The 27735-nt window shown below is 38.1% G+C and overlaps 1 protein-coding gene across 8 annotated transcripts in view; it reads left to right on the forward strand.

The window, feature by feature from the left end:
* Window positions 1–27735, forward strand: part of METTL25 (methyltransferase like 25) — a 132151-nt gene that overhangs the window by 100772 nt on the left and 3644 nt on the right. For 2 of the 8 annotated variants that reach the window (XM_067697469.1, XM_067697473.1), the window contains one exon: window positions 19564–27507. The exons of 1 other annotated variant lie outside the window; for it this stretch is intronic. The gene's annotated coding sequence lies outside the window, so the exon portion shown is untranslated. Of the gene's footprint in view, window positions 1–26; window positions 27508–27735 lie in introns of those variants that run through there. 5 more of the 8 variants (XR_010932511.1, XR_010932513.1, XR_010932510.1 and 2 more) reach the window with 5 other exon arrangements.

Consider the following 27735-nt stretch of genomic DNA (forward strand, 5'->3'; position numbering starts at 1 on the left):
AGAGCTTTCCATTTTGTATTAATCAGAGACAAATGTGAGATTCCAGCATCTAATCAACATGAGATGATCTGTACAGTCACACTGAGATGATAACATTTCAGCAGAAAGCAAAGAAATACAATATTTTGGTAGGACTTTATACACGTGAATCCCTGTTGCACTGTTTGTAGACTCATCTCATAAAAACCGCTCTTTGAGAACTCGTTTACAAGTTGAATGAAAGAGTGGTGCATTAGCAGGAGCACCAATTCTGACAATTACCTTCTGGGTGAGTTAAAGCAAGACTCTTAATATCTCAGAGCCTCATTTGTAAAGTAGGGTTTTATTTAATATTTATTTTATAAACATTTATTGAATGCCTACCATGTGTCAGAGATTATGCTAGGTAGGCACTGGCAGTATGGAGGCAAACAAGACATGTCCCTGTCCTCAGAGTTCAGTGAAGAAGACAATAAAATTACTAATTACAGTAATTAGAACTATAATTACTGAACAGGGCTGAGAGGATCAGGGCATAGGATTCTTTAGAGTATCTTCAAATCAATAGACTTAGGGGGAAGAAGGACTCAGTAATATTAGTACCGTAGTTGAGATTCATGTGACTTAAGTTGTTTTGTGTCCTTGCCTGAGTCACTTAACTATTCGGTGTGCCTCAGTTTTCTCATCTGTAAAAAATAATGTAAGAATAGAATTTACTCATAAGGTTATTAAGAGGATTAACGGACTAAATATATGTTATTCAACTCCCCCAAAATATCTCCAGCCACCCTGTTAATCAAGCAAAACTAAATTTATTAGAATTCTCTTCAGCAATAGAGGACTTCCCCTTGACAGTCTTGACTGTCTCTGAAGGAGGAAGTCAGGAAAGGATATTTATAAGATTTGGAAGTCTGGGCTCAAGGAGCTTAAGGCAGCTTTTTTAAGGTGGAGAACAGACTGGGATTGGGGAAATTTCATGACGTAAGTTTTATGGTTAGTATCTATAGCAAGGTGAGGGTCTTGAACCGAGTCTTGATAAGTAAACTGTTGCTTGATAAGTGAACTCTCTGCCAAGGAAAGCAGATTGTTTGTCTGAGATAAATTAATATATGGGAATTTCCTGAAACAAACAATGAAGTTATTTATTGGTTTACAGTCTTATCTTTCCTGGGGAAAGTTTTCTTGCAAAAAACAAATAAATCATGTTGAAACAGGTGGTCTCAGTTCTTACACCCCATATAGCTCTGTCACATTGATGCAGATGGTTGCGGTTCTCCATGTAAAGTACTTAATTCCTGGCACATAATGCATAACATAAAAGCAATAGTTGTGTTTTTTAAATGTCCTAGAGGGAGAGAAATGGAAACTTATTTATAAGTTATGACATTGATTTTGTAGGGAAAAAAATGTGTTCTAGATTCTAATCAGACAACTTACAAATGGATTTTTAGTGTCCCCATTCAAAATTTGAGGAATTGTCCACATTTAAAAGTGGATTTGATTACTGGATGAAGAACATTACTTTATGCTCAGTAGTATGTTTCACAGCAATTTTGCTTGCTGACATAATCTGTCATTTTAAGATTAATATTCATTTTTAGATTAATTTGTAACAGTGATTGCTCTGTATCTATAGGTATAAATGCTGAGACTTATGCAAAAGACCTCCCACACTACATGTATCTGTTGATTGTTCTTTAATTGGCGTTTCTAGCTACTGTGCATAATAATAATTATTATTATTACCCTCTTTAACATGCATAGTTATTCCAAAGTCTTTGTCATGAGGCATGAGGTTTCTTTTTTTCCTGGATGGCTATGAGCTAAATTGACTGCGTTTTTTTAATACATGTTTGTTTGTTTTTTTTAATTGAGATATAGTTGGTTTACATATTATATAAGTTTCAAGTGTACAACATAGTGATTCACAATTTTTAGAGGTTATACTCCATTTATAGTTTTTATAAAATATTGTCTATATTTCTTGTGCTGTATATCCTTGTAGCTTATCTATTTTATACATAGTAGTTTGTACCTCTTAATCCCCTACCCCTATCCTGCTCCTCCTTCCTTCCCTCTCCCCAGTCACAACCATTAGCTTGTTTTCTATATCTGTGAGTCTGTTTCTTTTTTGTTATTCTAAACAAAATATAAACTAGTGAACAAATATTCACTAGTTTGTTTCATTTTTAGATTCTACATATAAGTGATAACATATAGTATATGTCTTTCTCTGTCTGACTTATTTCACTAAGCATAATACCCACCAAGTCTATCCATTTTGTTGCAAATGGCAAAATGTCATTCTTTTTGACGGTTGAGTAGTATTCCATTCCATATATATGTGTGTGTGTGTATACACATATATGTATATGAATAGTACATATATAAATAAATATATGAAATTTCCATATGCTCTATTTTTTTCCTTCCAGTTTCATTGAGATATAACTGACATACAGTACTGTTTAAGTTTAAGGTATACAGCGTAATGATTTGACTTACATACATCATGAAATGTTTATCACAATAAGTTTAGTGAACATCCATCACCTCATGTAGATACAAAATTAAAGAAAGAAAAAAACACTTTCCTCATGATAAGAACTTTCAAGATTTACTCTCTTAAAAACTTTCATATATAACATATAGCAATGTTAATTATATTTACGTTGTGCACTATGTTCCCTGTTACTTATTTATCTTATAACTGGGAGTTTGTACCTTTTGACTGCCTTCATCCAATTCCCCCTCACCCCATCCCCCTCCTCTTGTAACCACAAACCTGATCTCTTTTTCCATGAGTTTGTTTGTTTTTATTTGTTTTTAAAGTATAATTTACCTACAGTTAACACTATGTTAGTTCCTGTTACACAACATAGTGATTTGATATTTCTGTACATTTCAAGATGATCACCATGATGGCTCCAGTTATTATCTGTCACCATACAAGATAATGCACAGTTATTTTTTTAATTGAAGTATAGTTGATGTACAATGTTGTGTTAATTTCTGCTATACAGCAAAGCGATTCAGTCATATATATATATATATTTCTTTTTTTATCAATATATTCTCTTCCATCATGGTTTATCACATGATATTGAATATAGTTCCCTGTGCTATACAGTAGGACCTTGTTGTTTATCCATTCTATATATAATAGTTTGCATCTGCTAACCCCAAACTCCCAGTTCATCCCTTCCCCACCCCCCCACCCTTGCCAACCACACTGTACATTTCATACCCATGACTCTTTTGTTTTGCAGCTGGAATTTTGTACCTCTTAATCTCCCTCACCTATTTCTCTCCCTCCTTGTCCCTGACCCACTCCCCTCTGGCAACCACCTGTTTGTTGTCTGTATCTATGAGTCTGTTTCTGTCTAGTTATGCTTATTCATTTGTTTTGCTTTTTAGATTCCACATATAAGTGAAATCATTCAGTATTTGTCTTTCTCTGTCTGACTTACTTCACTTAACATAATATCCGCCAAGTCTATCCATGTTGTTGCAAATGGGAAAATTGTGTTATTTTTTTATGGCTGAGTAATATTCCATTGTGTGTGTGTGTCACATCTTTCCATTCATCTCATTCATCTACTGAGGAGCACTTAGGTTGCTTCCACATCTTGCATATCTTGGCTATTGTAAATAATGCTGCAGTGAACACAGGGGTGCATTTATCTTTTCAAATTAGTGTTTTTGTTTTCTTCAGATAAATACCCAAGAGTAGAATTGCTGTATCATATGAAGTTCTATTTTTAGTTTTTTAAGGAATGTCCATCTGTTCTCCATAGTGGCTGTGCCAATTTACATCCCCACCAACAGTGCACGAGGGTTCCCATTCCTCCACACCCTCTCCAGCATTTGTTGTGTTCTTTTTGTTGATAGCCATTTCTGACAGGTGTGAGGTGATATCTCATTATGGTTTTGATTTGCATTTCCTTGCTCATTGGTGATGTTGAGCATCTTTTCATGTGCCTTTTGACCATCTGTATGCCTTCTTTGGAAAAATGTCTATTCAGATCCTCTGCTCGTTTTTGATTGGGTTGTTGGGGGTTTTTTTGATGTTGAGTTGTATGAGTTCTTTGTATATTTTGGATATTAACCCCTTATTAGATGTATCATTTGCATATATCTTCTCCCATTCAGTAGGTAACCTTTTCATTTTGTTGTTAGTTTCCTTTGCTGTGCAAAAGCCTTTCCATTTGATGTAGTCCCATTTGTCTATTTTTGCTTTTTTTTTTTGTTTCCTTTGCCCAAGGAGACATATCCATGAATTATTGCTAAGATCAGTGTCAAAGAGCTTGCTTCCTATGTTTTCTTCTAGAAGTGTTATGGTTTCAGGTTTTACATTTAAGTCTTTAATCCATTTTGAATTTATTTTTGTGCATGGTTTGAGAGAGTAGTCCCCTTTGATTCTTTTGCATATAACTGTCCAGTTTTCCCAACACTGTTTGTTGAAGAGACTGCCTTTTCCTCATTGTATATTCTTGCCTCCTTTGTTGGAGATTAATTACCCATAAAAGTGTGGGTTCATTTCTGGACTGTCTATTCTGTTCCACTGATCTGTGTGTCTGTTTTTGTGCCAGCACCATACTGTTTTGATTACTGTAGTCTTGTAGTATTTGGAATCAGGGAGCATGATACCCCCAGCTTTGTTGTTCTTTCTCGAGACTGTTTTGGCTTTTCAGGGACTTTTGTGTTTTCATACAAATTTTAGAATTATTTGTCCAAGTTCTGTGAAAAATGCCATTGGTATTTTGATAAGGTCCCATATGCTTTAAATTTAAGAATTATACATCTAAATACCTTTCGAGTCAAAGAAGAAAGTGGAAATCAGAAAATATTTTGAATAATAATGAAAATAATTGAATTGAATTATAATTTTTCATTACAGATCATTGTAATTTTCATTACAAATTAGACATCAAAACTTGTAAGATGAGCTAAACCATGATATAAGGAAATATTAGCTGTGAACACGTAATAGCAAAGAAAAAGACCGAAAATCAAAAGATTAGTAGTTAGTGGAAGGAAAACACACAGAGAGATAATTAACACCTCTAAAAGTTGGTTCTTAGATAACTAATGAAATTGACACAACTCTGAAAGAGTAATCATTTAAAAAAAAATAAAACAGTTAAATAACTAAGGAATATAAAAGGGAACATCACTATAGATCCTACAAAAATTAGAACGGTAATAAGAATATTATGAACAGCTTTATACTGATAAATTTGAACATTTGTGTAAAAAGGAAATTTTTCTCAAAGAAATGCAATATGCTAAAATTGCCGAAAGAAGAAAAATAAAACATAAATAATCATATAACTGTTATATTGAATCTGTAATTAATCCTCTATTAATTTCCTACATCTCAATAAAAGTACTTTGTGGATGTTAAATGTAATTCAGTTACCTACTATCTTGTTAGTTCGCAACTATGCGACTATAACACTTAAGGTTGGGGAGAAAGATTTAAAAGCTGTTGATAGTTCCTAATCTTCAGGAGTTCATAATCTAGTCATTGAGACACATATGAGAGGCATATGGAAGAGTTAAGCGTTAGATAATGACATTTGGGAGGAGAAGAAGAAAGTGTCTACATAAACACACAATGCTTTACCATGAACTATGTCCTAGATTGTTGACTTCTGTCCCATTCTTCCCCTTAATTATAGTTTCCTTTGGGTTATTTCTAAATGTGGTCAGTAGAATGGCTTGTTTTCGTGGAGGAGAGGACTGTTTAAGAAATAATCTGTTATGTGCTCTGGTTAACGTGTGACCAAAGGAACTGAAAGTCTCCAAACCTTCCCAGATGATTTGTACTTGGCCAGTGATACTACTGGCTACATGTATGGGAATTTATTAGTTGATGTATTTATCTCAGTGGATTTCCTCATTAAGTTTGCAGATGTTTTTTCAATGAAAGACCTTTTTTTTTTAACTGTACTGTTTTTATCAGAATTTTCCAATGAACAATCCAGAATAAGAGAGTTAACACATTTCAGCACAGAACAGAGTAGCGTGTATTTAAAATTCATGGGAGGAAAAGCCTTTAATTTGTACTCAGACAGTTATGATTGAACATGTTGGATTTTAGAAAAATAGAGGCAGTATGGAAATTCCAACCTGAAATTCAACACGTTGCTTTCCATTTAGTCAACATGGGGTTTGGTGTGCATCAGTTAATCATGTTGAACTAAATGCACATGTATTCAGAGTTAGCTGCCCTCTCAGGAAAGAATCCACTCTTCTAATACTGCCACAACTCTTTTAAGAAAATTAGTTGATGGTGGTTTTCCATCGAGTAAACTATACTCAAATAATGTGTTTCAAGGAAAGATAAAACAATTCCAGATCCATTTGATTATGACAACAGACATCTCTGGTGCTCTGGTGACTTCAGACTATTTCCAATTTTAGTAGACAATATAACTGTGCAGGTAAAGCTCTGTGAATAAAGGCATAAGGGACAGATTTTTTAATCATAAAGAAAAAATGTTAGTGCTCTATTTCCACTTTAATCCAAAAGGAAAGGAACTAAAAATAAAATTGAAGGCAAAGGAGAGGGTTCACTTTTAATGTATAGGATGTTGACCATCTTTTTATGTATGTAAACAATGCCTTTAAAGGCTCCACATTTACATTCATGTCACCAGCTTATACTATGTTTGGGAAGTCATCCCTTCACAGCAGGTTTTACTGTACTGAAGAGTGATATTTAGTAGTTTTGAGGATCGGCATTTACAGTGTAAGAACTGAAAGCTTTTGCAAGGTAAATGATTTTCTTGGATAACTTCTCTAATTAATAGCAAATACTGTCCGTTTCTCTTGAAAATAAACAGATCTGAATTTTTAAAAGTATGCTTCATATTTTAGATCTTTAGCGCAGTTTTTTTTTTGTTTTTTTTTTTTTTGTTTTGCGGTACGCGGGCCTCTCACTGTTGTGGTCTCTCCCATTGCGGAGCACAGGCTCTGGACGCGCAGGCTCAGCGGCCATGGCTCACGGGCCTAGCCGCTCTGCGGCATGTGGGATCTTCCCGGACCGTGGCACGAACCCGTGACCCCTGCATCGGCAGGTGGACTCTCAACCACTGCGCCACCAGGGAAGCCCTCTAGCGCAGTTTTAATATACGCTTTTGTTAATGAGATTCTTGGTAATGTGTTTTCATTCTAATAAATTGGTTGCAGATGCTTAGAGAAGAAAGGATTTCATTAAAATTGCTGCTGTTAATAGCATACCTCCTACCTTTAAGATTAATGAAACAATAGTAAATTCAACCAATATCTCCTTACTGTTCTATTATTATGAAAATTAAAACTTTATATCTCTTGGAGCTTTTTTTAGTTAATAAATAAAGCAGTGTTACAGAGCTTCTGAAGGTCATAGTAGCCTGGTGGAGTTACATCAAATACACATTTAATTTATGTCTTGATTTTTAGATTCTAAACTGTCTACAAGATGCAAATGCATAAGAAGGGTAGGATAGCTGTTTGTCAGGGCCAAAATAGAAATGCCATCTAGGAAACAGAAGACGAAATCTCTCTGACTTTTCCAGAAACAGAGTATATGTGTTTCTGATCAAGTAAGACATATAAAGTCCAACAAAACTTTATTGAACATCTATAAACTGGTGTTTTCACACTTAACCTCAATTCTCAGAACAACAAATTAATTCAATAGTGTGTATTAGGGATATAGATTGTTAGTATCAAAACAGTAATATACACCCAAGGGGCAAGCAGTAATACTTGAGAACAGTTCACCCATTTTTCATTCACTCTAGGGTTTAATTATTATCTTGAAAGCATAATGATTTCAGTGCCCAGTGTCTGCTTACAGACTTCCTTTTTGTTCTTTCCTTTTGTCTAACCCTGTGATCTCCAGACTTTGGTGGGCCAAAGAATTAAGGTGTATAGTACTATATTCAAAACTAAACAAATAACCATGTAAATGTATTTTCTATAAAAATGTGTTACAGGAAACACATTTAAGAGATCTTTCAGCTCACTGTCATAGGCTTAAGAAAAAAGGATTCAATGATAAGAATCCCATTGACATTCCAAATAATGTGTTTTGTTTTTACTACTTTGGATAATAGATTCATACTTGGCTTTTATTGTCTTGTAAGTATATGCTAAGTTAAAATCAGAACTTTGCAATTTAAAGTTAAAAGTGGCAGCCCGAGGCCACTTTTGAAAGAATTGAACACCAATGATAGTGGTTAGTTTGTTTTGTTTTGTTTTTATATCTTTATTGGAGTATAATTGCTTTACAATGTTGTGTTAGTTTCTGCTGTACAACAAAGTGAATCAGCTATATGTATACATATATCCCCATATCCCCTCCCTCTTGCGTCTCCCTCCCACCCTCCCTATCCCACCCCTCTAGGTGGTCACAAAGCACCGAGCTGATCTCCCTGTGCTATGTAGCAGCTTCCCACTAGCTATCCATTTTACATTTGGTAGTGTATACATGTCAATGCTACTCTCTCACTTCGTCCCAGCTTCCCCTTCCCCACCCCGTGTCCTCGGGTCCATTCTCTATGCCTGTGTATGTATTCCTGCCCTGACGCTAGGTTCATCAGTACCGTTTTTTTAGATTCCATATATGTGTGTTAGCATCTGGTATTTGTTTTTCTCTTTCTGATTTACTTTACTCTGTATGACAGACTCTAGGTCCATCCACCTCATTACAAATAACTCAATTTCGTTCCTTTTTATGACTGAGTAATATTCCATTGTATATATATGCCATTGTATATATATATGCCAGATAGTGCTTAGTTTTAACTTACTTGGGAAGATCAGTGAAAACCAAGAAGCTTCCTGCCCATGATATTAATTTTAATTTTAAAATAAATCTTGGGACTTCCCTGGTGGCGCAGTGGTTAAGAATCCACCTGCCAATGCAGGGGACTCAGGTTCGAGCCCTGGTCCGGGAAGATCCCACATGCTGTGGAGCAACTAAGCCCGTGCGCCACGACTACTGAGCCTGCGCTCTAGAGCCCGCGAGCCACAACTACTGAAGCCCATGTGCCTAGAGCCCGTGCTCTGCAACAAAGAGAAGCCACCGCAATGAGAAGCCCGCACACTGCAACAAAGAGTAGCCCCCGCTCGCTGCAACTAGACAAAGCCCACGCGCAGCAATGAAGACCCAACACAGCCAAAATAAATAAATAAATAAAATAAAAAATAAATAAAAATTTAAAATAAATCTTAAGATAATTACTAAAAATAAACCTAAAGATAATTGCCAATTATTAAATACCAACTACTTTGACATTTTATATATCATATATACAAGGGCCACCCCAGAAGAATCAGAGAGGGGGTTTTATAAAGAGGCCTGTAAATGAAATTTGAAAATTCCAAAGAAAATTTTAAAAACAGCGAACTAAATAGATGACCACACAGCATAATGTTAGGACAATAACATTCCAAAAAGCTGGTGGGCATATAGCAATGCTTAAAACTTCAACATATGAGTTATAGAGTATATTTCTTAGTTACCAGTACTGATCTTTCTGGACACCAGAGTGATAAGCTAAAATTGTAAGAAATTATTCCAGTATGTAATAACACTTCTTTTTACATTGAAGTCCACGCCAGTGGCATGCTTCCTTGTCCAAAGATTAGCTTCCAGTCGTAGAAATAATATGGGAAGCAAAGATTAAGCAGGAGATTCCCTGCATCACCTTTTCTTCCTCAAGTAAGCTGAGCTTAGAGTTGTATTACGCAAAATTGCACTCTGCAGACCAACAGCATCAGCATCACCTGAGAACTTGTTAAAAATGCAGAATCTCAGTCCCTACCCCAAACCTACTCAGTCAGAATAGGTATTTTAAGAGACCCCCAAGTGCTTAACATTTGAGAAGACAGCCTCTTTAAGGCTCCTCTGAGAGAGTTTTATGCCCAAGAACACAGAAGACCCTGCCAGGCCCCTTAGTATCTGCTGCATTCCCAGGTTAGGGAGCATGCAAATCCCAAGGGTGCTCACTCACAGCCCTGCCCTAAATGGACCACATCTTGCCTCATGCTCGAGAGGTCTGTACCTAAGAATATTAGACCTCCCTCTCTTCAGTCACTGCCGAAGAATAAATACAAAGGAGACCAGAATTTCACAAATTCCTTCTGCCTTCAGCTGACATTTTTTAACAGGCATTACTGCAACAGGACTTGTTAATAAATTTGGGGATTGAATTGTGGGGTTTTTTGCAGCCATTTCTCACAACTGACTAAGGCTATGTCTTTTTAATATAATGTAAAAGATTTAGTTTGTAAGTAAAATTTAAGAATGTGAAAATGTTCTGTATTATCTGTATATTTACCATAAAACTCTAACATATATATGAATTAGGAACAACTCTTCAAAAGGCCTTCATATCTTTTGGTAGATGCTCCACATTTTATTCCGTGCTTTTTCTGTTTATCTCTGATTATGGTATCTTTCACCCATGCGATCTTTTCATATTAATAAAGATAGCAGACCAGTTGGCATTGGAATTTTCATAGAATTTATTTTAAAAATCAAGATACAGTGAATCTATTGAGGCAAACAAATCGGGTTCCTGGGCTAAACCTCAAATTGAGTTAACATACAAGCTGTCATTTTTACAAATCCATGAAAAATAAATGAGGAATTTGGCTCTCGAATAGTATGATCATGCTATTTAAAATTCTTTACTTTCTCTCTTTTGGTTTAAAAAAAAAAATGAAGAAAGTATAGTTAAATTACTCACATTCCCACCACCAAGTAGTTATTTTCAGTCGGTCCAAATGCATTTATTGTTTATATCTGCCTTAACAATCAACATACCATTTATATTCTGCCTCTTTTACTTAATATTATGTAAGAAACATTTCCCCATAATTCTATACTGCCTTCATCGTGATCATTTTTAATGACTTAAGAGTCCATCCTAATGACATATACTCTATTTACCCATTATTTTATTGTTGGACCTTCCAGCCTCTTGCTATTGTGCCTAAGACTGTTGTGAATACATTTGAGCATATGACATTCTCTTCTTCAATCATTTACACTGTACGACTACATTCCCATAAGGATAATTGCTAGTTAAAGGTTGATAATACTATTAAGTGTATCATACACATTAACTATTTAGGAACTCTGCTTTTTTCAATCCAGGGCCAAATTTGGATTTAGTTCTTTTCATAAAAGCTGCCAGCTTGGGAAATCATTGATGGTTAAACATAGAATCCACAGACAGCTTCAATAACAATGAACTGCAAACCCTGAATAGGCTCCTGCCTAGATATTTGTACATAAAATATAAGGAAACATAGGCAAGCAATCTACTAATGACTAGACAGAAATCAGTTCAGATAACTGAGGTCTACATAAGTGTGCCAATAAATTAAATTCAAAGATACCCTCCAAAACTGCACAAATGACCATTCACCAAATATAAGAATAAATACAGGGCTTCCCTGGTGGCGCAGTGGTTGAGAGTCCGCCTGCCGATGCAGGGGACACAGGTTCGTGCCCCGGTCCGGGAAGATCCCACATGCGCGGAGCGGCTGGGCCCGTGAGCCATGGTCGCTGAGCCTGTGCGTCCGGAGCCTGTGCTTCACAATGGGAGAGGCCACAACAGTGAGAGGCCCGTGTACCGCAAAAAAAAAAAAAAAAAAAGAAAAGAATAAATACAAAGAACTTTTCTATGTGCCCCATTTGATTATTAAAAAAATAATAATAACCTACAATTTAATCTTTCTTGTAACCTCTGTTTTTGTCTTCCCCAAAGAATCCACCTCCAGTCTAGTAAATGCTAAAAGCACATAGTTTAACTGAAATTATGAGCAGCCACAGAAGGCCAATTTAAACAGATGTCATAATCAAAACAAATTTTACCCCACTTCCATGTATTAGTTAATAGATGTCAAAATGGCCAGCTTGACAGGAAGAGAAGAAGGAGCCACTTCAGTTACAGATTTCATGAAACCCCCCAAGTAGTTCCTCTTATATGCAGTCCAAAGGTGTCGCATAAGCCCCTTTCTGGCACGTAGGGATACATCATCAATTTCTTTGACAGTTTTGGAAGTCTACTATTCAAATTGCTCTTTCACCATTGCAGCCTCCGTGGAAGCTTCCAGTATGTTAACATAATTCCAGATTCACTGTTCTCAAGTGTGTTGGCATCTGAGAGCTCTCTGAAGGAGTCTCCTTGAGTAGCCAGATCTGTTTTTAAAATTTTAGAGGTTACTCCAACTTTATATTTCTCTTATATACCTACGTACCATTATACAGAGTGTCCTTGGCAACTACTCAAATTTTAAAAGGTTTTTTAAACTCCAAATGACATGATGGATTATGATAATAATGCCAACTAAATATTTATTGAGTGCCTATTCTATGCTAGGTGCTGTTCTAAGCACTTTGTATTTATTAACTTACTTTATAATCTTTATAGCAATCCTAAGAGGAAGGGACTGTATTATTTCTGCTGCTTTACTGAAGGGAAAATTGAAATACAGAAAGGTCCAGCAACTTGCTCCGAGTTGGAGGAGGCATGGGAATGGTAAAGTCAAGATCCACATTCAGGCATCTGGCTTCAGAGTCTAACTGCTTAGCCACTACAGATGCTGTCTTACTTCTTGATTATTTGAGGGTCTTCTGTGTTGGTCTTAATGATTTGGTTTCCTCTTGAGACAGTCAAGATATTGGTGGATGCATAATCCTATAAACTTCAAGTAATTGATGATTTCTTGGTTGTCCTGCCCCTAAAGGACAGGTCTCATAATCTACCAGTCAGATGGAACTGTTTTTGCAAATGGCAGGAAAAATATTTGTTTTTTTCTGAGACACCTAAAAAGAGTTTCATTATTAAAATGAAGGGAAATATGTGTACAACTAAAATCATAGGTAAAGTGTTCTTGAATTTTCTGCTCCAAATAGTAATAGATATTTGCTTTATTTTTTTATATTGGAAAATTAAAGCTGAGAGTTAAAATCACTTTTTCCAAAATCATCTAACTAAAACTGGGAGGTACTAAAACTCAAAGTAAATGACAATTATAGACATTATTCAGAGAAGGCCACTCAGTGACATGTCTGGAACAAGACAGACAAGCCCATTCTCAACATCTCTCTTCTGGCTAACATGTAATTCCAACTTCATAGCAGTGACTACTCTTAACCCACTTTAATCCTCCTGCCTTCTATGTTAAAAAAAGAATAAGTAAGACCAGTTATTGAATTTCCCTAGCTTTTTGACAACCTCCAATTCAAAACTGGACCTCATGTTTTTAAATCCTTCCTACAACCATGCATTACAAGCCCAAATCCTATAAGAAGTTCCTAAAAACTCTCTCTTACTGAGACAACCCCCCATTCTCCTGCAGTGCATGCCCCCCGGCTGTGGTCAGCAAAATAAATCTAGTTCAGACTACAGTTTTGTTCTTAGTGCCCTTTGGTTGATGGGCTATAAAAGTTTCTAGATTGTTTCTCTAGGTGGAAGGTGGTGCTAAAGCACACTGAAGAGCAATATTGGGGAGAAAACTAAAAATTCCATTTCAGATATGTTGAGTGCAGGATACTTTTGAGAAATTCAAGGAATATTAAAGAAACACGGGTCTAAAAGGGTCTGTAGAACAAAGGGAAAGCATGGATACAAATGTAGAAGTTATCAACGTATAGATGGAAATTGAAGCTAGAACATGGATGAGATCACTCAGTGCAAAAAGCATAAGGAGAAAAGAATGGAGAAACTAAAACTCCAATATGAAGTTTCTGTAGAGAAGCGTGAACAACAAACGCGGCTGCGAAAGCACATCCAGAGATAAAGCAGAAGGACCAGGAGCAGATCATCATGTGAATCAAGGAAGAAGATATCTCAAGGCCTATGGAGTAACCAATGGTTGGAAGCATTTGAAAGATCCAGTAAGAAGAGAACGGGGAAATTCCCACTGAAGTCCATCATCGACATTTTTTGTGAAAGATTTTTCAGAATTTTGATGGAAGCAGAAGCCAGAATAAATGGCCGTGGGATAAGTATGAGGTAAGCTAAGTGAAGGAAGAAAGAAGGGTCTTCCAGGAGGAGGGACAGAGTGATAGTGCTGTAAATAGTGGTTAAAAGAATGGGTTCTAGAGAGAGACTGAGTTCAAATCCCAGTTGTGTCCCTCACTAGCTGTGTGACCTTAGTTAGGTTAGTTAACTTATTTGTGCTTCAGTTTTTCCATCTGTCAACCGGGGGAAAAACAGTAACCACGTGCAGTTATGAGCAGAAAGAGATCAAGTAATAGAGATCCTTGTATATAGTAACGTCTCAATAAGGACAAGCAACAATTATTGCAAAAACATGAGAGAGCATGACTCCATTAGGGGCTTGAAAGTTGTTTAATGTGAATGGTGAGTATGGAGATAAGACCAGACAGCTTGACAGGGTCCTAGGCCTGGAAGCCGTGAATGACATGCCAAAGAGATACATTGCCTCTCAAGGCATAAAAGGTTCATTGAGGGAGTTTAGGAAGAGAGTGATGTGATTATAGTTCTAGTTTAGAAAAATCGCTCTGACTATATAGCCTACAGGATGGATTGGAGTAGAATCAAGCTGAAGGCTAGGGCAGCAGTTAGGACCCCATTTCAAAAACCTAAATGAAAAGAGATAATGCCTTGATTAGGGCAGCGGAAGTAGAAATGGAAAAGAAAAAAGTTAAATCAAGGAGGTAAAATTATCATGACTTGGTTACTGATCCTATATTGTAGGTGAGACAGAATGAAGTCTGGGATACTCACCCTTCACCTCCCCTCAAGTTTCTAGCCTGGGTGACTAGCTAAGTAGCACAGCCATTTACTGAGGAAGAAAGTCTAAGAAGGAACAAAGGTCTAAGGGTTTGCTTATTGTTCAATTTTGGATATGCTGTGTCTGATAATACCCACATGTTGAAGATATCTAATATGCAACCTGGAATCCATAGGAAACTTTGAGCTGAAGATCTATTAATGGTTGTTTAAATCATGACCATTCAAGGGGTTACTGAGGAAGAATATCTAGAAAGAGAAGAGTATTAAAAAAATGTCATTCAGAGAGATTAGGAAAATAACATTAGTTGACAACAGACAAATGCTAAATCTTCTTGGGAATTTCTTAGAAGACAAATGATGGCAACTGCTATAGCCAGCTAACATCCAGCTTCTTTTATTCAACAGTGGAGAATTTACGATGAGACGGGGAGTGGGGACCAGGGGGAAGGCTAACCCCTCTCTCCTCCACTCAGCCTCCCAGCCTCTCCTCACGGTCCATGTGATGTGAGAAAATAAGCATCCGGCACTGGAGAGATTGGCAAGTGGTTCCTTGAGAGTTAACCAAGCTTCAGGGTCGTAGGTGTTTGGTGAATAAGGTGATAGTATAGGGTCGTTGGTTTTCTCTAAATAAGGATTTCCAGAAGCCCTCGGTGGAAAGGACCACAACAATGGGGGAATGAGTGAGAAGGGGGAAGAACACAGTAGGTTACATGTAAGAGCATGAGCGGACAAGATGATGGGTGGTGCATGTGTTTTGTCCACTCAGGAAGGATGGCCAGGTGAAGGCATGTAGTCCAAGCTTTTGGTATTTCAAACAGAGGCCATGAGAGGCTTCCGATGGTCACTTTCTGTCTCTGTGCGTGATAATTACCTCATCCCAGGCAGTAGATGTTGCACACCAGCCCAAGTCAAACCCTTTGCCTTAACTTGTTGCCTGGTGAGCTCTGCTCACGTTTCACAACCCATCTGAAATATCACCTTCTCAGGAAAAACCAGGACTCTCATTGAGCACATAATGGATATTGGCAGGATATTAAGCAGTTAGTGGGAAAATGATCACACTGAAACAATAATAATAATAACATTGAGCCTTGAGTTGGGAAGCCTATGTTCTCTTCCTGGTTTTGCCACCAAGTATGTGACCCTGGGCAAGTCACTTCACCTCTTCAGGTCTCAGTTCCTTTATTTACATAATGAGAGAGTTTATATAATGAGAGTCAATGAGAGAATTTACATAATGAGAGTCAATAAGTTCTATGATATTTTATAAGTAGCCCATGACACCATGGCCATCGCTAGGTTGAGGGGCAGAATGCAGACTGAGTGGGCTGCCCAGAATGCTGGTAGGGCTGACAGAAACCCCTGCTAATAGATCAGCATTACAGATCATTCCAAAGAAAGCTATACCATAAAGCAAGCCTACTAGCAGCCTGGCTTTCCTTGGTGTGCTGCCCTCAACAGCAGAACCTGCTCAGTCTTAAAGGACCAGGACAGTTACCCTACTTTGGATTCTCTATGGGATCTTTTTAGGTTATCTAAGAATCTGCAGGATCATTCAATTATCAGTTAACTCTTAGGGAGGAGAGAAGTGAAGGAGTGAAGGGAGTGAAGGGGGGAAGACTTTGCGGAGTGGACTTCAGTGCCCTTTGCCAACCTCTTACCTTTCCTACAATTTACCCACATCACTTCTCCTTCCCTCCCTCCCACGGTCTTATTCAAAGGGATCCCTTCTCCTTTTTCTAAGGCTAGTTCTGTTGTTTGTGTTCATAGGTCCAAACCTACTGCTCTAGTACAGAACAAGGGCAAATAACTAAATAATAATCATATGTTTGAGAAGGAAAGGACAACCACCACTAGACTCTGTCCTGTATCAACATCACCGCCCTTCCTTTATATTATAAAGTTTGAGGTAAAGATCCTGATTAAGGGGAAGCCACAGCTCTATGTCTCCAGTTCCTTCCCTCATTCACTGCCAACTCACAGCAACCAGATCCCTCCCCCAATCCCAGCAACTGGCAACCACATCACCAGATCCACAGGATCCTTTCTTGACTATACTACCGTGTCTGCCATTGTTGGGGAACCCCTTCCGTAAACTTTCTAAAACTACAGATGTCATTCAGCCTAAGTAACCACATTTTTTTTCTCTTTGCCCATATCTCCTGTCAAAGGGGTGAACACAGACAGCCATGTTTTATACCCAAGACTCTCAGGACCGCAGGTGATGGGAGCATGAGTACACACCTGGTCAAGGCGACCTAGATCCTTGATGTGACCTGAAGAAAGGTTAGACCTATCAGATTCTCCCTTTCTCAGGAGTTTGAAATAGACAAAAGTATGGGGTGGAAGTTGAAAAGTCATGGTATATAAAGAGATTCTAGGGGCAGTGTTTGACCATGTGAAGCCAAAGTTATGAGGGTCAGAAACTGAATGAGCAGAGAAAGAGGTCATTAGAGAGAAGAGATAAAACCAATACACAGAAACAGGAAGGCCATAAGATTCAGGGAGATGGAGAGAACGTCTGACCCCCAAGAGTTGCTTCCCAGAAGCCAAAAGAGCCACTGCTCCTAGACTGTTCTCCTTCCACTATCTGTTCTCTCTCTGCCTTCTTTGAAGCCTTTTCTCTATTTGTGCTTTAAACTCTTAGTCTTTTCCATTGAAGGCTCTGTCCTTGGGCCTTTTTCATTCTACACACTTTCCGTGGGACATGGTCCCGGCTTCCAAAAGGACCTGTATCTGATGATGCTCAGATCTGAATTTCTAGGCTATCTCTCTAGGCTACCTCTCTCTCCTGAGCTCTAGACCTGTTTATTCATCTGCCTGATGGACACTGCCACTCCCATGGGCATTCCACCAGCACTTCAAAATCAACATGTCTAAAATTAAACTTCCGGTCAAACCTACTCTTCCTCTAATACTCCTTTTCAGTGAAGTAAACTTTCAGCTGAAAACTATAACCACCCTAGTGGTTATAGTTTATATATATATATATATATATATATAGTTTATAGGTTATAACCACTAAACCCTCCTTCCAATCCATTGGAACATTAAGTCATGTTCATTCAACCTCCTACCTTTCTCCTCACTACCTCTCCTCTCCAGTCCCACTGCTACTAAGTTCAGAGCCTCATAACTGCCCTTTGGTTTCCTTGGCATGAGTCTCCTACCCCTGCTTATAACTCTTCTATGGCTTTCCAGTTTTCTGACAGGAAAATCCAAACTCTTAAACAGGGCGTCCAAATCTTCCATGATGCTTCCCTTGCCTAGTTCATTCGTATAGTCTTTCTCTGCACTCCATCTAACCCCAGTTTCAAATGATCCAGACTTGCTGCAACTCCCACGGCATCTCAAGTGTTGCCTCCATCTGGACTTTGCTCTCACCGATCCTTCTTCCAGGAAGGCTAGCATCCCTTTCTCTTCCTGCCAACACTTTCCTGTGTTCTCCTTCAGTATTTATGAGCCTGCCCCCACATTTAAATACTCTTCTTTTATTATGCCCCAGTGGTACTCTGCACAGATGACTGTGACATTTATCGCGCTTAATTTTAAAATGTTTGTATTCCTCTCTTTGACCTAGAAGGGCAGGAAATCTATCATTTTTACTGTTTGCCCTGTGCCTAGCAGTGAAAGCGTTCAGAGCATGCTGGCGAGGAAAGGAAGGAAATGAATACACTGATCCTCCAGGGGGAAGGAAACTAGCCTATCCTCTGAGAGAATCGAATAATGCCCAGTAAGTGAAGCCATGAAATTTTATGGTCATAATTTAAAATGTCCTTCAAAAAGAAAAGAAACAACAAAAAAAAACCCTCTCCTACAGAGAGCAAGAAAGAGCACCTTCCTCTTCCTCAGAAAGTATAATATCACTTCAGCATCTGGAAGCAGGAACCCCTCAAAGATAGGCAGCCTGTTTCCCATAAGGATAACTGAGCAAGATGAAGGAATTTCCTCAAGTAAACAGAAACCCTCAAAAATATAAAGATTTTTCATCTACACCCCTATCTTACCAAGATGCGTGGGTGGAATTTGCTCGATTTAGACCCTGGTAAACAAAGTGAAAAATGGAGCCCATCACAAAGGAATGGTCCCAGTGCCCCAGCAGACACAGGCAGGAAAGGCTCTGTCCCAGCTGCCAACAGTGCTGGAGAGTCAGTTGGTCCCTCACTAGCTGAGCAGCCCCTGCTGCTGGCCAGCTGAAGAAAGGCTTGAGGGAATGTCTCTTCATAATTAATCCAGGTGGGAGAAGACCTCTACCCCTCTAGACTGGGTCCCGTGGGCTGAAGTGTTGAAGGAGAAACTGGGATGGTGAGTCTGTCCACAGGTGTCCCTCCCATTTGTACCATGGTATCTAAGCATGCTCTCAGGTACCACTCACTAGTCCAGGAGGGAAGGAACCGACTGAAGCCAAGGATGCACACTGAGAGAGCTCTTGGGTGGAAGAGGCGCTGAGGAAGGCACAAGAAGTGGGGAGGGGCCCTTCCGGAAGGGCTGCGTCAGCCAAGGGCTTTGCACCTAGTAACTTATGTGGGGGGAAGAGGGAGCCTGAGAGAAAGAACTTTCGCCTGCCGGGATAAAATAGTAAATGCAAGCTGAATATTCTCATCAAGAGTGGGAAGCCGCTTGACTTCTGCATGCTGAGAAGGATTGTCTTCCGGACACATCCGGGGGAGTTGGAAGGCAGGCCATGCATATTTCCCCCGTTGGCCATTCCTCTGCCCCAAGGCTGCAGGCAGAGGTAAGTTTCATGCTTGCACAGGTTTCCTCTGTGTGAGTCTCTTCCCATTCTGGTTAATGCTTTCTTGTTCTCTAGGTTTCCTCATATGTGTCAATTCCTGTGAGAAGCAGTGGCTGATATTCTGCCCACACTTCCACCGCCACCCAGGCGAGGAGTAAGAACATCATCTAGGTGGCTGCCATGTGGAGAGCACATGAACAGTACGTTACCAGGCCTACTTCCTTATCTGCCTGCAATTCTGGGCCGAAATGACTCAAAGGCAGGTACCGTGAGAAACACCACTGAATCTCCAGATTCTGACATGGAGCATTGTTCAGTCTCACATGTTTAATTAAGGTTTATTGAACCTTTATAATACAAAATATGTTATATATCATAATTGTATATGGTATAAGATGAAATAACCCAAAGCTTGTAATATTGCAGTGTTCTAAACTGAAGCATAAAAGACGCTCTGAATGGACCTCTCAGGCTGGACGACAGCCTAAGCAGTAAGTCTATGAAATGGGAATACAGAGGGCAGAGCTAAACCATTTCTGTGCCAGAGACCCCTTGGGCCCCTTCTCAAGCAATGTTTTTTAACATATAGTAAAATACATCATTTGACAAAGGAAGCAAATCATATAGAGATAGTTAACAACAGAGCTTTTAAAAATGATAAGTTAGTAATATGTGTGTTTATTACTCATTAAATAACAAGATCAAGTAGCAGTTCTAAAAACTACTATGGGGACTTCCCCGGTTGTCCAGTGGTTAAGAATCTGCCTTCCAATGCAGGGGACGTGGGTTCGATCCCTGGTCAGGGAACTAAGATTCCACGTGCCACAGGGCAACTAAGCCCACATGCCACAACTAGAGAGCCTACGTGCCGTAACTACAGAGCCCACGTGCTGTAACTACAGAGCCCACATGCTCTGGAGCCCACTCAGTCACCACAACTAGAGAGAAGCCCGCACGCCAGAATGAAGAGCCTGCGTGCTGTAATGAATGATCCCATGTGCCGCAACTAAGACCCAACACAGCCAAAAACAAACAAATAAATAAATATTTTAAAATAAATAATAAAAACTACTATGATTTTGAAGTAACAATAGATGTGAGCAATATTTGAAGATATCGGCCATAGCTGTAATGTGACATGAAAATATCTGCACCTTCTATTGGCAAGAGCTTCAGGTACTGCCAGTCATACTGAGGTTTTTTGTCCACGTTTATAATAGAAGGAAACACTGACTTTCAATCAGAGGTTAGTGAAAATAAAGAAATAGGTTGTCTCCAAGATCCACGATCATGGATGCCCTGAATTCTATCTGTGGATTCCCTGGGTTCAGTATACCCTCTACCTGTAGAACACAGGAAAACAGACCACCTAAAATAACAACTATGAATAGCAATTCTTCCATATTTAGAGGAATGATATCTCCCCAAATCAGTGTAAGCCTCCACCTACACTATATGATAAACAACTATTTCAGGAGTACTTAGGTTTATGAAGGATATCAGTATTCCTTTATATATTTAAAATGTAAAATTTTGTAAGGCTTACTATAAAATTATAGTAATCAAGAGTGTGATATTTGTTTAAAGACAGTTAAATAGGTGAATGGAACAAACTAATGAGTTAAGAAATAGGCCCACATATACATAGGTGGTTGATTTTCAACAGAGGTGTCAAAGCTATTCAAGGGGGAAAACACTCATTTCAACAAGTGGTGCTAACAAATAATTAGGTATCAAAATGAAAAAAAAAAATCTCAACCCTTACCACGTATCACATACAAAAGGTTACTTGAAATGGATTTTAGATCTAAATGTAAGAGAAAACTAAAAACCTAGAATAGAATGTAGGAGAAAATACTTTAGTTAAGGAACGGTTCCTTAGGACACAAAAAAACAAACCATAAGCAAAAAATCTGACAAATTGGTCTTCATCAAATTTAAAATGTCTGCTCTTGAAAAGACACTTAAGAAAATGAAAAGCAGGATACAGATTGGTAAGAAATATTTGCAAAGCACGTTCCTGATAAAGAGCTTATCGGCAGAGTATGTAAATATTAAAACAAAAACTCAGCAAAAAGAGAGGGAAAAGATTTGCACAAATATTTCACCAAAGAAGATTTGCAAACAGCAATGAACACATGTAAAACTATTCAACATGATTAATCAACAGGAAAAGATGAATTAAAAGGAGATAATCACTACACACCCATTAGAATGGCTAAAATTAAAAGGATTGATAATACTAACTGTTGGAGACAATGTAGAACAACCCGAGCTTTAAAGATTGCTGATGGAGATGCAAATGATACGGTTATTTTGGAGAACAAATTTTCGGAGAACAGATTTTTATAAAGTTAAACATACCATATGACCCAACAATTCCATAGATGTTTTCCTAGGAGAAATGAAAACAGAGGTCCATACAGCAAATGTTAATTGTTGCTTTATCCATAGTAGTCAAAAATCCATCAACAGCAGAATAGATAAAAATATTGTGGTACATTCATACAATGGAATACTTCTCAGCAACAGCTAGCAGTGAACTGCTGGTACCAGCAACAACATGGATGAATTTCAAAAGCATTACAGTAAGTGGCTAAGCAAAATAAGTTAGACACCTGCTGTACATGCTGTATTTATATGTCATTTGTACAACATTCTAGAAAAGTCAAAACTGTAGAAACAGAAAACAGATCAGTCACTGGTTGCCACTGGGCTGTGGGTGAAGGGAAGAATTGCCTACAAAGGGGCATAAGGGAACTTTCTGGGGTGATGAAAATATCCCATATGTTAATTTGGGTGGTGAACACACAACTTGCGTGTGTGTCAAAATTTATTGAACTGCACTTTAAAAGGGTGAATATTATTGTATGTGACTTGTATCTCAATAAAACCCGACTTTTAAAAAATTCTAAAGTTTTATCAAAGAGAAATGATAAATGATATTTTGTTACTAGAGCTAAATTGTCATGTTAAAGAATCCAAAATCAGGATTTTCCACCCAAAATGAAAGGCACTTGTCCATACTCTAAATACAGAGAGGAACAGATGTATTGGCTCAGTATCTTATTGGTTTTGTATGCCATTTGGAAATTGGATTGTTTTGACAAATTACTTGCTAGCCAGGAAAAGCATTAAGGGATTATTTGTCCACTGTGATTTCAGATTTTCCCTAATGATAAAATCATTTGAAATAAGAGGGCAGCCAAAGTAGTTTTACTCAGGGAGATATTATTTCATACATAGACATGTCAGAAACAGCATAAGCAAGAAAAGGAGATTACTCCAATTTTTATTTTAACTTCAAGTGTTATAAATAACAGCAGCAAACAATTTCAATGCTAAATAGCACAAAATTCAGATTTCCTTTTAAGAGCTTCTCAACTTAAAGACTTGAAATCATTTATTAATGTGGGTGTTGTAAACTTCACGTTGCAATTTGAATCTTTACTTCTCAATCCATTTTTTTAATAAGTTTATTTATTTTACTTTTGGCTGTGTTGGGTCTTCATTGCTGCGGGCAGGCTTTCTCTAGTTGCAGCAGGCGGGGGCTACTCTTCATTGCAGTGCACGTGCTTCTCATTGCGGTGGCTTCTCTGGTTGTGGAGCACAGGCTCTAGGTACATGGACTTCAGTGGTTGCAGCACATGGGCTCAGTAGTTGTGGCTAACGAGCTCTGGAGCACAGGCTCAGTAGTTGTGGCGCATGGTCTTAGTTGCTCTGCGGCATGTGGGATCTTCCCAGACCAGGGATCGAACCTGTGTCCGCTGCATTGGCAGGCAGATTCTTAACCATTGTGCCACTAGGGAAGCCCTCAATCCACCTTAATACCTACTTTAATGCTATTTGAGGATACCATCAGATTATATATCGTTGATTTTACTTGTTTATGGGCTCTAATGTCTTCCTACTGTTCTACAGAACGTTTTACTTTAATACAATTCTATGTATTTCAAGAATTTCTTTGCAGATAAGTGGTGTGTCCTTCAAGAAAGCAAAGAAAAACTTGAAAATCTTCATTAAAGCAATATTCTTCATTTATTTGTTCATAGAACATTAACATTATCTTCCTTATCTAGAAGAGCTTTTTTCTCAACTACAGTTCATAGGATGAAGACCCACCACTTATTTTAAATGAGCTTCTGTGTAACTATCAAATTAAATGAATTAATATTTACCTTTGTGCTTTTTAAAAGTATTGTCATAACATTGGTTGTTTTAATGCACTAGCGGTAGATAGTTTAGTTTATCTTTATATTCTATGGGTTTTTTTTGCCAGAAAGACTAACTAAACTGCTAGATTAGTGCATATTTTTATATTTTTCTGCAGATATACTTGATCTCTGAGTAATTATTTGCTGTATTCACATGAGGTTTATTCTTTTGTATCTCTAAGTCTGCTGCCATCTAACACACTAGCTGCTAGCCACGTGGGATTATTTAAATCAGTTAAAATGAAATGAAATAAAATTAAAAATTCAGTTCCGTGCTCACACCAGACAAATTTCATGTGCTCACCAGCCACATGTGGTCCGTGGCTATCCTATGGAGCATTCCCATCATCACAACAGTTCTAGTGAACGGCGCTGGTCCAGATCAGGGTCAGAAAACTTTCTTCTCATAGGGCCGGATAGTAAATATTGTAGAGTTTATGAGCCAACAGGCAAAACTGAGGTTACTGTTTAGGCACTTATATAACCATTTGAAAAGTAGATTTATTTTAAAATGGAAAAAACCTTCTTAACTTGCAGGCGGTGAAAAGCAGGCAGTGGGCTGGAGTTGAGCCATAGTTTGCCCAGCACTGGTGCCAGTCATTCAGTCCTTTATCCATTAAGAACATCTTTTTTGAACAGATCTATGTTTTAAGTGCTGGACTAAATATTAAGTTTAGCATAGTGAACAAGAAACATAGTCTCAGCTCTCAAGGAGTCCAGAACGTAACAGGAAAGGCGCTACAACAAAAATTACACAATTAATTAGTCAATTATTATAATTTAACAAGTAAAATGAAGGAGCTAAACAGGATTTTATGAAAGCAAGTAACAGGGGAACCTAAACTGGTGTAAAAGATTGAGTTGATTCTAAAAATTATCTGCAGCTAACATTATAGTTTTAATGTATAGCAACTATTTAGACTTTGCAGCTGACCCATGTGAAGAAAGCACTGTAAAAATTAATAAATCTAGATAATATTTCTAAGTGGGCTGATGTTCAAATATATTAATTCTTACATACCATCTGTTTTATATGTGAATGATAGAAATTATATTTGCTAATATCACATTTACTGATGTTTGGTATTTTATTTTCCTCTACTAGCATCTTTTATTAGAATAAAAGTGTATAAATTAAATGCTTCCTTGTAACTAGAAAAACTTGCCATGGACTAACTCCCCAAATGGCCCCAATTTTCTATTAATTCTTTATATCAAAATTCAAATTGAACCCGTTGTTAAAGAAAACAATGTGATGCATATAAACCTAGTCTACTTTGACAGATATTTTTTTAGAACATATGACTTCTTTTCATTTATGAGAACTCAGTATACATAATCAGCACAACAAAACAAAATAAAAATATCCACTATACTGTCTTCCCGTATAATGGCAGTGTTTCTCAAGATTATATTTGATTTTCTGAGGTCTTTATGGCACTTTGCAGCTCTTTTAAATGTGGCCTTTTTTATGGTGGTGTCAAGAGCTTGCTGTAAATCTAAATATTTAATCACTGAGCACGTGAGAGAGAGTTGAGTGAGCAGAAGCCATTCTAAATTGAGCACACACCTTGAATGACAAATAGGCCAAACTGAAATTGTTTATAGATTAAATCATGTGCCTTATATCTGCTTTGTTTCAATAAATAAACCCCAAACTTAAATGCAGCTGATTATACATCAAGATGAGGACAAAGGGGATAAAATATTTCCTAAAACTCCATTTTCATGACATGGAGTTTAATTCTTCAATTTCACTGAAATTAACAGATCCTGCTGACTCAGTTTTAAGCTGTTCTTTTATGATGACAAATGATGTACAGCAAGAAACTAGAATTTGACCTTCCCTTCGCAGCTTCTTAGAACAGTGCATATTAGAATAATGCCAAGAACAGTGGGGTTTAAAAACAAATTTAAAAATCGTGACTGAATCCATCAAGAAAAGATTCCATATGTGACTCACTAGCTGCAGCGCTGCTTTTCTCTCACCTTTGCACAGTTTCAGCGCAGAGCTGCTCTGTTATTCTGTAACGCACTTCATGCAAAAATTAAGGATTCTGGCTCTCTCAAGGCAAATGTCCTCAACTCATGTTTACTGAGTAAGAAGAAGAGTCATATCTATTTAACTCAGAGTGTTGAAGGCCTAGCACAGAAATCAGGTCTTAATGTCATCGGGGATGGAGTCAAATTGACAACTGGCACACATTTTCCTCGTGAACCATGGAACTTCTAGGCACCCAATGGTAAATCTGTAGATGAGCTCACCCTGTGCTTCCATCTGAGGTTCCTTCAGTCTCCAGGAAGGAGCTTCGCTCTGGTTCACTACACAGCACCATCACTGCTGAACCCGGTGCCCTTCTGCTGGTTCCCGTTTGCTTGAACTTTTGACACCGGAATTGGTGCTGGTGCAGAGGTGGATGGGCATCATAATCGGCTGCTGGAGTCATAGGAGGTGATGAAGTAGGAGGAATCGGCCGTCTCAAATCTGCTCCACCCTTCATTTCTGTATAGAATCTGTGTCAGCTGGATCCCGATGTCCCAATCCTGATTCTTGAGATCTCAACCATGTCAAAACGTCTTTGGGCACAACTCAGGTTCTCTACTTGCATTTCAAATGTTCCACTGTTATCATCTATCTCTGAGACCCTCCATGTTTCCCTTTGATTCCTCTAGCCCCAGAAGAAAGCTGAAAGATTTGCTAGGATCTCTTTCCCCCAGTAGAAGCTCTCTGGCTCAGCCAAGATCAATGCTCAGACCTTAAAGAAAATGATGGCCAACAGCTGCCAGCTTATTTCAGGAAGTGATTGTCCTCTTTCTGGAATTTTTGTTTATGCCATTTCCTTACTTTCTGATGTCTTTTAAAATATGTGCTTTTTTTTTGTAGTTTATTTGCCCTTTTTTTGGTGGTTGCAGTAAAAGTGTTGGTTTGCTGTGACCTACTACATCCTGCCCAAAAGCAGACCTATTCAAGTTACTTTTAAGATGCTGGTATATGTCTACTCGACCTCATTAACACCTCTGTTCTGTACAGCAAAGGGGAAACCTGTGACAAGGTAGCTTCTTTGGTGAGGGGTTAGAAATGAGTATAAAAGTATGCTTTAGGGCTTCCCTGGTGGCGCAGTGGTTGAGGGTCCGCCTGCCGATGCAGGGGACGCGGGTTCGTGCCCCGGTCCGGGAGGATCCCACGTGCCGCGGACCGGCTGGTCCCGGAGCCATGGCCGTTGAGCCTGCGCGTCCGGAGCCTGTGCTCCGCAACGGGAGAGGCCACAGTAGTGAGAGGCCCGCGTACCACAAAAAATATATATATATGCTTTATAGAGTCTGGAAACAAACTCTAATCCTTTTCATTGGTATATATTTTAAAAGATACAACGAAGAGACATAAAACTTCAAAAAAATCAAAAACACACAAAAGAGCCAAAGTTGGGCGTTGTCCAATTACAGTGACCTATCTTTTTTAACACAGGAATTCCTAATGTCTATTTAAATATAATTAATATATTGTATTAATATATTTTATTATATATATTTTTATTAATAGAATGTTTAGGAACTCACTTCCCACACTCATTTCTGTCCTTTCACACTTGGAGTAGCAGACTGTCAACTGAGGAAAAGATGGAAGTATGTTACCTGTGTTCACACATTCCCACCTGTCCCCTGACATATACATACACCACCCACACGTGCGTACACAGATGGCACTAATGGCAAGTAAATTTTATCAGCCTACCCCTATTCTGTTGTTTGCTTAAAGGGCACAGATTAATACTCTTACCAGTTGTTCTGTGGGTTTTTTTTTCAAGTAAGCTTTTTATTTTGGAATAATTTGAGGTTTACAGAAAAGTTGCAAAAATGAAGTTCCCGTATACCTCTCACCCAGTTTCCTCTAATGTTAATATCTTACATTCAGACCATGCATTTGTCAAAACCAAGAAGCCAACATTGGCACATTAGTATTAACTCCAGACTTTATTCAGATTTCAATAGTTTTCCACTAATATCTTTTTGTTTCATGATCTAATCCAAGATA

This window comes from Pseudorca crassidens, chromosome 11 (genome assembly GCF_039906515.1).
Source record: "Pseudorca crassidens isolate mPseCra1 chromosome 11, mPseCra1.hap1, whole genome shotgun sequence".
Taxonomy (NCBI): Eukaryota; Metazoa; Chordata; class Mammalia; order Artiodactyla; family Delphinidae; genus Pseudorca; species Pseudorca crassidens.